Source organism: Pyxicephalus adspersus, chromosome 10 (genome assembly GCF_032062135.1).
Source record: "Pyxicephalus adspersus chromosome 10, UCB_Pads_2.0, whole genome shotgun sequence".
In the NCBI taxonomy this organism is placed as follows: domain Eukaryota; kingdom Metazoa; phylum Chordata; class Amphibia; order Anura; family Pyxicephalidae; genus Pyxicephalus; species Pyxicephalus adspersus.
In genome coordinates this window covers 45,498,568-45,512,666 of record NC_092867.1, presented here as the reverse complement: position 1 = coordinate 45,512,666, position 14,099 = coordinate 45,498,568, and the positions used below count along the sequence as shown (strand labels likewise).

Below are 14,099 nucleotides of genomic sequence, written 5' to 3'. Positions count from 1 at the left end.
TAGTGTTATGTTTCAGTTAAGACATGACATCAATCAATCCAAAGATGGAGCTGAAATCTACACAGCTGACCTCTGCACATAGAAAAATTTATGGGGTTCCTAAAGAACTGATCTCTTGGATAGCATCATGAACTGTTGTGTAAGATTTGACCACTTCTTTGTGCACAATCAGTGTTAAAGGTATTATACTCAAGCCCTACACATTAGGTTTGTGTAATGATATATATATTTTTTTTACAATTTAGGGGAATCAGAACATTGAAAGATAACTGCTGGTTGGAATTCAAAACGTGTTTGTTGAACATTGAATTACTATGTAAGCCTAACCATAATTATTTTTAAGTAACCGGTTTAACTCTTCTCCAGGTGGATACATTTTGCACAAAACTGACAAATTGCAGGGTCTACATTGCAATAATACCAAAAATTGCTTCTGGTTTGGAACATTTCATGCTATAATTATGGCAATTCTAATTTTCAAGAAAATATGAATTTAGAATTTGTGCTGATTATAGAAATGTTTCCAGCTTGTTTGGAAGTATCCCTACTAGCGATCCTTTCATTTGTTCTATGTAAAAGAGTAAAGGCACTCCAACACTGGGGTACCAAAAAGCTGGTAAGAAATGTTGCCTATTTTTGATCATTTTAGATCAAACAGGGCATGTGGGCCTTAGTGATACCAGAGAAAAAAATTAGAGGGTATTGTATGGCTTTGTTTACATAAATTGTTTCTATCCTTCTCCATGTCTCCAGACAGCCCTTTGTAAAAGCCCAATGTTGATTGACATATACTGCAGGGAGACACTCAAGTTTTATCTTTTGAGCTAGCTATTTTAAATAGGAATAAGTATTGTTCCAGTTTGTTTTTTTATAATACAATTATTGTTCACAAATAATATTAAAAAGATGAAAATGTGTGTTTTAGAAATATACATATCAGCATGTTCTCATTCCTCCACCTCTGCAGAATTATAGTGATTGACAGTTTGAGCAGAAAACAGCGTAGCTATTCCCAATTAACCATTTGCAGCCTTACATTCTTCAACAATGCAAGAAAAATATCTGATTAAGAATTTCATGCCCTTCATCCAGATTTCCTTCAGTAACAAAGGACAACCAAAAAATCAATTCCATGCAAACTGTTTAACAATTAATAATATCTCCCTCCCTCTCAGGCAGCGCAGCTCACACTGTTCCTGTCTTCCACTTACTTTAGAAATCAGAAGGCAGCAAGGGGTGCAGTCACTGCTGGGCGAAGGAACTGAGTTACTGGAAGTACTTCTGATTTGCTGTGAACTTTAAGGGTAACTCTTTTGCAATGCCAGCAGTTGTTTTAAAGCTCTCTTTCTTGTTTATACAGAATAAATAAATATTTATTTACCTAAATATTTTGTTGCAATAGCAAAGCAACAGGTCTACCTTAAAAAACAAAATGGTCTTGCAATTGTGCCAATTGTTTTTTTTTTTTTAATATAATATTTTCATATTGCTTTTTCAAGTCAGTTTTGCCTTTTACTATAATCATTAGTTTTAGTGGAAAAACTTTTTTTTCAGGAATAGTTCAAATCCAAAACATTTGTGATTGGTCTCTAGAGTATCTTTAAATTGTTTCTACTATTTTCACAATTTATATCTATTTTGGCGAAAAACTTCCATCATATATTTTCCATTTCCAGTTTACCCATAGGCATTTTAATACATTTTGTGTTACCTTAAGAACCTGTAGTTCTTAAATAGTATTCTTCTCTATTTTCAGCATGCAGGTGGCATGGGCAAACAGGTTTTGCTTGACATCACTCAAAGTGAATTCAAAGTGTTGATCAATATTTATGAACATAATCAAAACCAAACACCTTGGGTGGATGGTACAGTTTGATCCCAGTCAGTAGTCTGATCTTCTGAATAATACATTCTTGAGCATAGCTCACCAACCAAAGCAAAGCATGGTCCTATTGCAGACCTTCCATCTGCTTACGCTGACTCAAACCATTTAAAGAGGTGAAAAATGTAAAGAATAAAGTTAGATGTAAACTTTTTTACCCCCCACTTTCTGCATTATTTCTTTTCTGAGTAAAGACCTGTGGAACACAGAGCATGCTAATTTTTATGCGGAGCCACTCTAGTTCTTTTCAAGTGTGTTGTCTCATAAAATTTCTCCTGCATTTTATTCCAAAAGACTTTGGACAGTGATGTAATTCTTTGCCTAAGCCCTGTATGTTTATATCCAATCTGTTTAATTCTGTTCCTTTATTTTATTCACTCTGTGCACCTTGTCTGGGCTTTCTGTCTTATTCACGGTCTGTCCCCATAGCAGTTTCCACCTAGACCTTCCTGCACTTCTGATGTGTCTCCATTAAAACTTGAAGAGCAGTAGATCAAGAGGATACATTTTTGGAAGGGTAGCAAACTAGATTGCTCTCTTTATTTTATAATTGGGTAGTTTCTTTATTGGATTCTTATTTGACTTTATTTTTGGTTTCTGAGTATTTTTTTGGAAATGGTTTATCTTGAGTCAAACACAGAAACATTTAGGTCCCCCAATCATGATGAACTTTGTAAATCAGATCACCTATAACAGTTTTTACTAAGGTAGCTGAGATGCAGAGTCTACTCCAGACCACTTGACCCCACTCTTTACCCCCCTTTCCTAGATTAGACACATGAATGTGGTCAAATGGCTTTGATTGGCCTACCATTCCCCTCTTACCAGGCTACTGATCCTTAAAGGCATTGCCCACATGTCCATCCCATCTAAGGATACCGCACCTGTTCCCAGCCACACAACTCCTCCTTGGGATTGAAAACATGAAGCCCATCAACACCACCATTTGACCTTCTACCACTTAAGGAGACCCAACACTATGATGGTACCCCTATCACCTTTAGCTTACCTCAAAGAACCACCTCTGAGAACCTCAGCTACCACCAACTAGGATCCCCCATCAAAACATTCTGTGCCAGGGATGGCAGGAGGAAAGTTATTTTTTAGTTCAACATACGACCGTTTTTTAAAAGCACCTTTTAGTCCCGCCCTATCCTTCTACCAATTATCTTGACCTGACCTCCCTGTCATCTCGTAACCGTCTGTGCTTAACCCCATCCTCTCCACTGATCCCTTTACCTGGTCATGCCCTTCCTCTATCTACTCCTCCTGTCTCTGGGCTCTGGTCAGTACTTTATTGTCAGAAGTTATGGTTTCTCCAAAGTGAAATGATGCTCCAACCAGGTCTTTTGTCATCCTCTGTTTACTTTCTGGTCATGTGAATCCATAGTACTGCCTATCAGATCTGCACATTGGCATTCCGCAGTGAGATAATTTTCTGAATGGGCTAGAAAATGGTGTAAACAGAGGATAGGCAGTGACCATCCAATGCACGCACCATTGCAGAAGGGGATCAGTGGTTCCCTGACATGAAAGTGGCACTGTAAAGGACCCTGAATTGTGGATTTAGGTGATTATATCTTCCTTCATATCTGGTTTTACTTGGGTTAGGGTTAGAAAGGGTTGGGAGGGATTGTCAAATGTTTAATTGACATTATGAGCAGCATCTTTTGCTGTCCTTATGTTGCCTTTACCTTTACTATAGATTGGTTTTAAAGAAGACCTGTGTTTTAGCGACAGGCTCTCTCTTATTGGTGCAACCCCATTACCTTGCTTATAATTACCTTAATTCTTTTCCTATAGAAAATAAGTAAATGTTTCTGTTGTAGGAATTATTGGAGCTCTAGGAGAAGCCACAGAAGAACTGTCAATCAAAAATTGGTGCCCCATTGTGCCAGAATTCTGGTTTCCATTGACATTTCAGAATTCTTTCAAACACGGCCAGGATTTATTACAACTAATACAGTGTAGAGATTACACATCAATAAGATGCTTTCTCAGAGATTATATCAGTTTATTAATTGTTAAATTTAATTAAAACTGCTAATGTGACTGTTTTTTTACAATGTTCGTTTTATTAGGCTCATAATTAGATCAAACAAAACACTCCTTTAAGATGTTGGCCACATCTGAGGTGTTTCAAGCAATGATTTCATAGATATTCATTGAATGGAGACAGTTTTAAAGTGTTTCCATACCCGAAAATGTAATATGTTGCCTTGCACTAGTACTTGAATGTGATGGCTGCATTTTTAAGCTTTTGTGCTGTTATTAACACAATTCCTGTTTTGCTAATTTTTCTACGGTATCTATAAAAGTTGGGCTTTGTTCATATTCATCATGAAATCATTGGATTAGTAGTTTAGCATAGATTATGTGGTCTTTTCATCACACTAGAGATGGCAAGTTCAGCAAACTTCCAGCTGATGATCATGCATTTTCTGTACTTGTAGAAAATAATGGAAAGTAATGCAATAACCCTATCCAAGGACTGGTAAGATACAACGCTTTTGGTTTAGAACTACTTTTAATTTTAGGGCTAAGATCTCGACAGCTGAAATCACAAATTTTTTATAAAACTAACCTAAATTGACTTTGGTCAAAATTCATTTAGTGCACATATATATAGGTTAGCAAAATAGTAAGTAAGATTCAAACCTTAGAACTGTGTTGATGTACCTATTCTTGGTCACAGAAGTCATGACCTGCAAAGGAATATTATTATAGCAGCAAAAGCCTATGAACCTCAACATGCATTTATACTAGTCGTATCCCTCCCTCTAAGCCGCATATCTAGTTACATTAGTTACAGAAAACCTTGTACTGTATGTAATGTCTATTGTTACTGAGAATCTAAAGAATCTTTACTCACCAGTGGCAATATTTAAAAATGTGTAACACAAGGTCTATATCACCAAAACATCATTATTATAACCTTTACATACTGTACTATACTTTTCTTCTTTACATGACAATTGGTAGTTATCACAGACTGGTTCACCACATTTAAATCAAGTTCTTGTGGATAATACAAAGATTACTGTAATTCATGGAATTGTTTGTCCAATATATGTTGCCTATGACCTCTAGCATTCTCTCTGAGCCTTTCTAAAATATAATCTGTAATCTGCAACTGCCGATCTGAATGTGAAAAGTGAATGTACAAGCCTCCTATACCAATCTCTGCATACAGCAGGATGATATGTCATGTGTTATAGAGCTGTTGTTAACTGAAATATGTGTTATGTACCTTTATTTGTGTTCTAAAAAATCCAATAGTATTCAAAATTCCCATTAGTCACTAGAATGCCTGCCAGGCAGCACACATTTTGTTGTACCTGTCATCGAAACTCGGCATTTGTTTTTGTTTTTTTCTATTCAGCAGGGCTTGCTGCATTGCAAGCGCCTAATCAATTTTATACCAGCATATATTCTATACCTAATCCAAACCTCACACAGCAGCTTCCAAAACACCTAGCCCCTAAGTAAAAGAGATAATTGTTTACCTAAAATCCACATATTCCCCTTTTAAGTATCATATACATACCCAAAAATTCAAGTAATTTGTTCTGTAACTCCCATTGTTATGTGTGTGATTTCTTGATATAAGGCCAAATTCTGCACAGCACATTCTATAGGAATACAGGTAGTCCCTGGGTTAAGGACACCCTACATACGGACGCCTCTTAGGTACGAAAGGGGCTTCCCTGCTCGTTCTGTGCAGGATGGAGGCTTGGAGGGGTGAGGGGCGATTTGCATGACTTACAGAAGATATCGTTTGCTAAACACAGCTGAGGTTGTGGGTGATCTTAAAGGTGGAGCTGGTCTGTAACGTCTTGTAACTTTTAATGACAATACAAACTCTGCAGTTTTTTCTTTTTGCATATGAAAGCACAGCTTGCTCCAGAAGTTAATAAATGTCTAGGCTCCATAAGGATTAATTTATTTTTTTTTTGCTTTGTTTGTGTTTAGCTCACGGTGAGAATTTTATACAGTAACTGACAACTTACTGCCTAATAATATGTTGAGAAAAACATCTGTCATAATTAAATTTATTAAAATAATGTACCCGTTTAGACATACAAATTCAACTTAAGAACAAACCTACAGTCCCTATCCCGTATGTAACCCGGGGACTACCTGTATAGAAGTTAGTAGAAGTTACAGGGTATAAAACATAAAATGAGGGTTTTCTTTGGCAAAACAAAACAAAAAAATGATTTACTAAATAATCATTTTAAAAAGAATGCTTCTAAACAAAGTTTTATATATAATATATTTCAGAATGTACCAGGTAGTGTAGAAACTTTGCCTACCATTGGAATATCCGATTTTAAATGGGCTTGCAGACGTTTCCTTTTCATTTACCACATGACATAGTATATTGAAATATAGATTAACTGCTACTGCGTTGGTGCTTAAGGGTGCCCTATATTCTACTGTGTAGTTTGAGAAGTGACAATAATAGCCTTTCAGGTGGTGTCTGCCTAAGTGTTCTACAATCATTTTCCTCTTTCCTTTTTCGCAGGTGTACAAAAACAAAATATGTTTATGAATATACCATACTGCCTTGTTAAAATACATATTTTCAGTGATTTTTTAGAAAAATAGCACTGCACCAAAATAAAATAGTAGCTACCACCTAGTAGTAATTTCAATAGTTAATTGTTCTTGGTGCAAACTATTATCTAGGCTACAGTGGAATTGCAGAAGCTCAAGCGTGGGTGTTAGCAGAAATTGGAGAATTTCTATTCCTGAACTCTCAAGGGAGCTCTGTCCAGTAATGCAAGTTAGAAAGACTTCTTTATTAATGAAACAAGCTATGTTGACATGTCAGCAATTGGGATGAAACTATAGAATATTGGTGTAGTAGAAGCCTCCAGGCTTGACGTAGTTTCTGCTAGAGTTAATAATATGTTTAAATCCCCAAAAAGTCATCTTATTAATATGTCGCAGAATAGAATTTTCAAAGTCATGTAAAATGGATGTCTAATGAATGAGTGGCAAGAAATAAAGGGCCTGTGTTGACAGGTTTTGTAACTAGTATTGATGGCATCATTTTATTATCAGTTTGTGATTCTTTTTAGGTAACTCAAATTCTTTGACAAAGTGTATTTGACCTGCAATGGACATCCCTTCCTCCTTTGAAGGAGGTTACACACTCCAATAGACTTCTATAGAAATAAAAAATGAATATGAAGTGAACAAAAAGCAAATGACACAGGCCAAAAGGCTAGCAGGCCAGACTAATGTGAAAAAAAGTCTTCAAATCTCTGCTATATAGTTTTTCACCAAAGTGTGAAAACTGCTATCAATCTGCATTATAATGCCGCCACTACTGTATAACTTTTTTATCACGAATCTTCATTAATTGCCTATATACTAAATCCAAGGGGGGGTTTGGAAGTGGTTTAAACCCAGTCCCTGTCTGGTACCTACTAGAGAGAATATTACCTTCAGTTCATTTTCCACAGGCACAACAGTGAAAGCAGAACACTTTCACTCTACCCTACCTATCACTCACCTAGATAAACCTTTTGTATTATAAGTTAGAACTAATCAAATAACTAAAATCTTATATAAGTAATTCAAATGTTTTTTGGTAATGCTGTCATGAAATACATTGGTCCTGTTATAGGGGTTCACCCATTGTCACCTGCTTATCTAGCTGAAATTACAAAGTGTGCTGACATAATTTGGGAATAATCCTTATTAAGAAGTTGTTCCAGAGCAATAATGTGCAGCCAGAATGGATCCAGTGCATGTAGACAGAGAGTGACTATAAGAAGCCATTAGAGGCTGGAGAAGACAGCAGCACTAAGATGCAAAAAAAGAATGAAACTAGGTAAAAACAGTTTATTTAGTAATAAATGGCAATTGCTTAGTCAGTATTTTAAAAATATAAAATTCATCCAGAGTTTTCTTCTACTTTAAGACACTGTCAATGTGAAAGCACGTTATCTCAATGATTTTCACTTGCATCAGGGAAACTACAATTAATTCAAATATTCCCTGTAAACTCAATCTTTACACAATCAAAAAATGAGGCCAAGAAAAATAAATAGCATCACATTATCCTGACAAATACATATTTTTGCTTATAATTCAGTATTTGTATTATGTGTATAATTGAAATGAAAAGTGATTTTCATCAAAGATTAATTTGGCATCAAACCTAAAAAGAATCACTGCTCTTCTCCTGCCCACAAATGGAGTGCCATTTGTCCCTATTAGTAATACCCATAGCAGTACAAGATGCACAATTAGTAATCTATAAAACGTATTATAAATAACTGACCATTTTTGACTACTATAAAAGATAAGCACGAGTTTTGTGCACAACCAACCGTGAGCAAGGAAGTATTCATATTGAAATTAAAATAATTGTAAGATCTTGCTGCAAAATTCTTCCTCATCCTATTTTGACAATGAACATGAAATAACATGAAATCACTGCTATTCTCATAATGTTAGTAGCATCTTAAGCATTTCATCCACATTCAGTTCATCGTAGCTTATATAGTGTAGTCAATTGGTATTATTATATTCATGTAAAGTAAGATTTGTTCTGAGTGAGTCACTAGACACATTGTTACTTTTACAGAGAAGGAGAATATCTGAAGGCCTCCAATTTAAAAGTATGTTCTTGTGAAAAATGGAGTAAGAAAAGTATTTCCATCTGTATATTCTCTCATGTAATGAACTATCTCTGATTTAACCTCATCATGAATGTACAGAGATGTAGGTAAGCCTTTAGGTAAAGACCATACTGCAATAACTGTCTCACTTGTTTAGGTACAAATGGTTTGGTGTAAAATTTTGGAAGGTGATAGTTTGGCACAAAGTAGATAGGCAATAAAATATCTACTGCATAATATATTGTGTTGTTATGAAATACATTACGACGGACATGGGATTGGTATTAAGAGTTAAGATATTTAGTCCAGGTTGAGGCTTAGACTGGTTAGGTTGATGTTCAGAATGACAGTTATGGTTTACAAAATTGTTTTGTTTTTTGATGTATGCCATTGATAGCAGTGACTTATGTCATTTAGGGATATCAGGTGTTTAGCTAGAGCGATTTTCCCTTACCTCACCTATTCTACCTTATTCTACCATATTTCTAATGAAGACTAAAGAAATTTAACCTGAAGAACACTTGAAGTAGTCTGCCCCTTACTTCCATTTTCTATTTTTCTAAAATAATAAAGGGAAGTATTTAGGAGGGTTGGATAATTCCCAAGGGGAGTTAGAGTGAGCGGGGGATGCATGCAGGAAGCCTGCTGGCATTGGTATGGCCTTTTTGAAAAACAATCACATTCATAACTCCCTTTGCCCCATTAATGGCATGAGTGATAGTCCAAGTGATAGAAGTGACAGGACATCATGTGAGCCAAGGCCCGCCAAGCCTAAATGGGTGGGTAAGAAGTACAATCAGATGGAGTAGAAAGACTGTTGGTTGCCTCTATGGTATACATCAGGTTAAATAATGATATGGGCACCATCAAGATCCCCCGGGCATTTTTCCAAAGCTGCCCTCATGATGGCCTAATAGGACATCTTAAAGTCATTAAGAATTCCCCAAACAGGAGCCCAGTGCAAGTCCAGTTCTAGTTGATGGGCCACTGTATCACATAGCAACTGAATACAAAATATGTGCATTTAATATCATACAAGGATTCTGCTTCATACCTTTAAAGATACCCAATAGCTTTATATTTTTTCTGCATGATCTATTTCCATAGTCATCCATGGAAAAATTAAGTGCCTAAAATTGTTTGGAAGAAGACTCTCTATCTATCTCTAGTTGAAGCCCTGTTTGTGCAAAGCCTGCTATGACCACCTCCAATTCCTATTATTTTTCTGTGACTTTAACATAGTTCTGTTTTCCTTTAAATAAAGCAAAAAAAGCGGCCTCATGAGCAGTTTCCACTTTAGCAGTGGAGGCCTCTGTGTCGTCTCTAGTGGGTAAAGCCTGTGTTCATGTCCATAAATTGCATCCCCCATGGTTTCATGTATTCTACAGAGGAGACATCTGACATCTGCCTCCCAGTAGGTTTTTATAGGTATCATTCAGAGAAGCTATTCCTCCTCTGTCTGGACATGGATGTCAAATATGTGTTTGGTAGCCCAGAAGTGAGATTTCCTGAAGATACGGTGGGAGCATACTCCACCATGTCCAGGCCACACCTCCATTCCTAGTTTTAATATGTAGTTATTATTATTGCAAGCCAAGGTTTATCTATTTTATCTAAGATAATCTGTTTCATGCTTAGGTAATCTGTAAACATCCAGTTGTCTCATACCAACATAACTGCTATAGATCAAGTTTGCACAGCTGTTATTTACAAAAAGCTATACCTTTAGCAGCATATATAAAGAAATCAATTGTGTTTCTACAAAATGAAAGGCATTCTCATTTCTCACTTTTATGTAAAGACCTTGTTACCGCTGTATACGAGCTGCTACGATACTGTTTTAATTGCAGCAAGTCCTGAAATATCATTATATTATTCACAAAAATGCACTCTTAATTGTCATTGTTTAACTGCTTTATACCAAGAATTAATATGCTGATACACAGTACCAAGGCAGCTACAGAAGATTGCAGGGAATAGCAAACCTTTTGAAAGACGCTTATCTCTTTAAACTTTATTAATTCCTATTATGAACCTATGTACCTTCTAGAACAGGGGTTGGCAAACTCCGGCCTTTAGACCAGATACGGCCTAGCCGGTAGTTCGTTCCGGCCTACCTCCCCTGGCCGATCCGGCCAAATGCTGACCTGCAACCTGCGGTTCCAGAGCGGCGGGTTGCCAGCCAGATCTGCCAGGGGGTGTTGGGAACTAACGGTGCTGCCTCCTTGCTGTTGCTCCCCTATTTACCGCAGCAAGCATTGATACTTCCGCCGCTGCGGTGAATAGGGAAGGCTCCCTGTAGGGAAATCCCTCACCTCCGCAATGCATATGGAGGAGAGGGATTTCACTTCAGGGGGTGTTCCCTGGTGGTGGGCAGGACTTAGGGTCCGGCCTAGTGTGCTCCTGCCCAGCCCTGAAATGGCCTAGTGGCCATAAAAGTTTGCCGACCCTGTTCTAGAACAAAAAGATTCCCTTACAGGTAATAATGTATATATTTTATTTTAAAATGAAGCTTGTATCCTTTAGTCTACAAAGATTGATACTAATGGGAGTCCAGTTGAGGTTATTTTATATGGGCAAATGTTTTTTGTTTTTTTTGCATAATGGGGCGAAGCCCTGCTGGGGAGATAATATCCTGTTGTGTCACAAAAAAAGAAAGTTAGATTATTTTACAGTAAGGATAAAGTTTTATAGCAAATAGTATAGTTTTATTTTATAGTGGAAAGATAACCATTATCAGTAAGTTGGATGATAACTGTTCTGTTTTTGGGTACCAAAAACCTAGCCAATTACTGTTAGGACATGTTAGCCGCTGTTTTTACCGTAAAACCTCCTGCAGGTTAACAGTGATTCATTGGGCCTATTGTAATCCTTTGTTTGACGTGCAGTATAAGGCAGCAGCATTTCCCTGTGTTTCTTTAGTGGCTTTATGCATCATTCTGGCAGTTTACCACCCCTGCTGTTACCAAAGCCTTGAATAGTATCCATTTGTTACTTCGTATGCAAGCGCTTTAGGTATTTGCAAGTAGCTGCAATTCATGAAAGCACTAGCAAATTACTTTATGGGTGTTTGCAATTGTTTGAAAAAGCCTAGAAATGACAGCCTCTTACAGCTCTCCCCTGTGCCTAGCATATGAGAGTAGGCACCCAGGAACTGTACACACCACTGTAAAATACCTGAAAATGTCCTTTGAGGATAAAAGTTTGAGCTTAATACATTTAAGACTCATCTCTGTAGAAGGAAATAGTATTATCGGTGCCTGGGTACATGATATCAGCCCTAACATTGGGTAAGCGTGAACTCTGAACAAAACAAAGCCTACACAAGCATTAGATTCAAAGCAGAAAGCCAATCATATAGTCATCAAATGACATTTTTGAGGGTTGTTCCATATACCACTGGTGTACAAATGGCCCAAGGTTGCCATGCTGTAAAAAGTGTCTTTTGAATTTATTTGGAAAGGTATCATTGCATTGGAGAATAGCTTGTGTATTAACCACAGGTTGATGAAAGTTAAAATTTCCTTTAAGGGACAACATGTTTGTTTCTTATGACAAAGTATTGTTTCATCTTTATAATTTATCTCCTTTTGCTCCTCCAAGATCATAGAAAGATGGACCCATCGTGAAGCCATTTAAAAAACAATGTTAAAATAAAGAGTAACATGAGTTAAAATAAAGTTAAGGTTTGGGAAAATTGTAAAATATAGAAAACATAGTAAACAACTTATTTTAGTAAGAAGCTAAAATTTTATTATTTTTGAGTGCTCCACACATAAATATCAAATGTAGATCTGTACTGGAAATAAATAGTTCCACTTCAACTTTAGTGACTAATATAATATAATTGTATGAAATAATGATGTTGTATTTATTGCTTGAGCAGAGCAAGTATTTTCAATGAAAAAGTAAATTTCATGTAAGAACCACTAGATTCTAAATAAATGGAAAAATAAGACCTCAGGAAAGAAATTCTATTTTCTACTTTCTATGCTTGTAAAAAATGAAAACTAAGTACATGTTGTTCTCAGCTAGCATTTTTACCAAAAAGTAACTTAACAGTGTAAACAAATCTATTGGAATGTTCTTAGAATTGGATGATATTTGGATTGTTTATTTAGTAAATATCTGCTCTAATAACTATAACAATTCACGCCTATCTGATAGTTAAAAAACAGAAAAAAAACACAATAGTCATGTACCCAATATCGCTACCTATAAGAGATGTTGGGGTATGTCTGTGGATGAAATTATACCAATGGATCCACAGGTTGTAAGGTGGAAGACAAGATTATTGATGTGTACAAAATATCTATACAAGTACATATCTATGTACCTGGTACTCTCCATTGGGTGATGCACATTCACTATTGCTTTCATGCCATGGTAGGAATACGTCTCTGACATACATTTATGATGATGGGACCGAGTTTTAGAAGTTAGATGTTCATTTATATTTTATCAATTGTACACTTCAATTGTTTGCTTCAATCAACATTACATTACCTTTCCTGACCTGTTACTGTTTTAACGGACATTGATGACTAAATATATGTAGCATTAATAATGTTGTCAGAATAATGACATACATTGTATGTAGCCTTTAAATGCCAATATAGACCTGTGGTTAGCCACAGAGTTCTGCTGTAGAATCAGCCACAGTCTCAACCACAGTTCCAACCTCTCCCATTCCGGTGAATACAAATAGTTGGGAACTTTTTTTTGTACTTAGTTGCAGTATTTAGTTCTCAAAAGTGACAAGTGGCTGCGCCATTGTTTTAGAAGAATCCTGCCTTGATCACATGCAAATGTGGACCCTTGCTGTGCGGTTTGACACTTACAGGCACACACAGCAGCAGCCATCCTCATGTGTTTTTTATTGCAGCTGAGAAAAGAACCCTAAATGTATTTTTCAGGCTATTTGGCATCCTCTCAGTAACAACACTTACTGGAATATAACAGGTTGCTGCATCACTGTTGTTAGCCTACCATCATTAATATTTTTGGGCGGCATACTTGATAGACCTAACAGCCATTTCCAATGCCATAAGAAAGACTGGGCATATTTGGCTGATGCTGCTAACTAAAAGGAAAACAAAATGGTTAGGAAAAATGAGAAGAAAAATAAAATGATCACCATGGGCTGTCACTATGCTATGTTTCTATACCAATGTAAGAAATGTAAAAGAGATTTGAAGCAGGCAATGAAATTAATGAGATAGTAGGCCTAAGAATGAAGGAATGAAAAAATTAAACTCAATTAGCATGAACAAGAAATGACTTAGAGCCTATTTAATTAATACATATAAATATATCCCAGAATGGTATAATGAATTTTAAATTAACTTTATTATCTCAAGGACTGTACAAAGACGAAGAAGAAAAAGTGGAAAATGTATCAGTGAACCTGTGACCTTTCATTTGAGCTGTCAAGTACACCATTACTTCACTATCTAGCAATAAACTTGCTTCCAAAGAATTGGATAAAGACAGGGCCTGGCAGAATCTCCAGCATTGCCCTGCTGGCCATTGGTTTAAGTTTGAACATATACAGTGTATATATGTGTGTGTGTGTGTGT

General features: G+C 36.4%; 1 protein-coding gene and 1 long non-coding RNA gene across 3 annotated transcripts in view; one reads left to right on the top strand and one right to left on the bottom strand.

Annotated features, from left to right (window-relative positions):
* NRG3 (neuregulin 3) overlaps window positions 1-14,099 on the bottom strand; it is a 432,966-nt gene that overhangs the window by 300,579 nt on the left and 118,288 nt on the right. The gene's annotated exons all lie outside the window — the stretch shown is intronic.
* LOC140338826 (uncharacterized) overlaps window positions 1,276-14,099 on the top strand; it is a 90,956-nt gene continuing 78,132 nt past the window's right edge. The window contains exon 1 of the long non-coding RNA XR_011922332.1: window positions 1,276-1,304. This is a non-coding gene — a long non-coding RNA (uncharacterized lncRNA). The remainder of the gene's footprint in view (window positions 1,305-14,099) is intronic.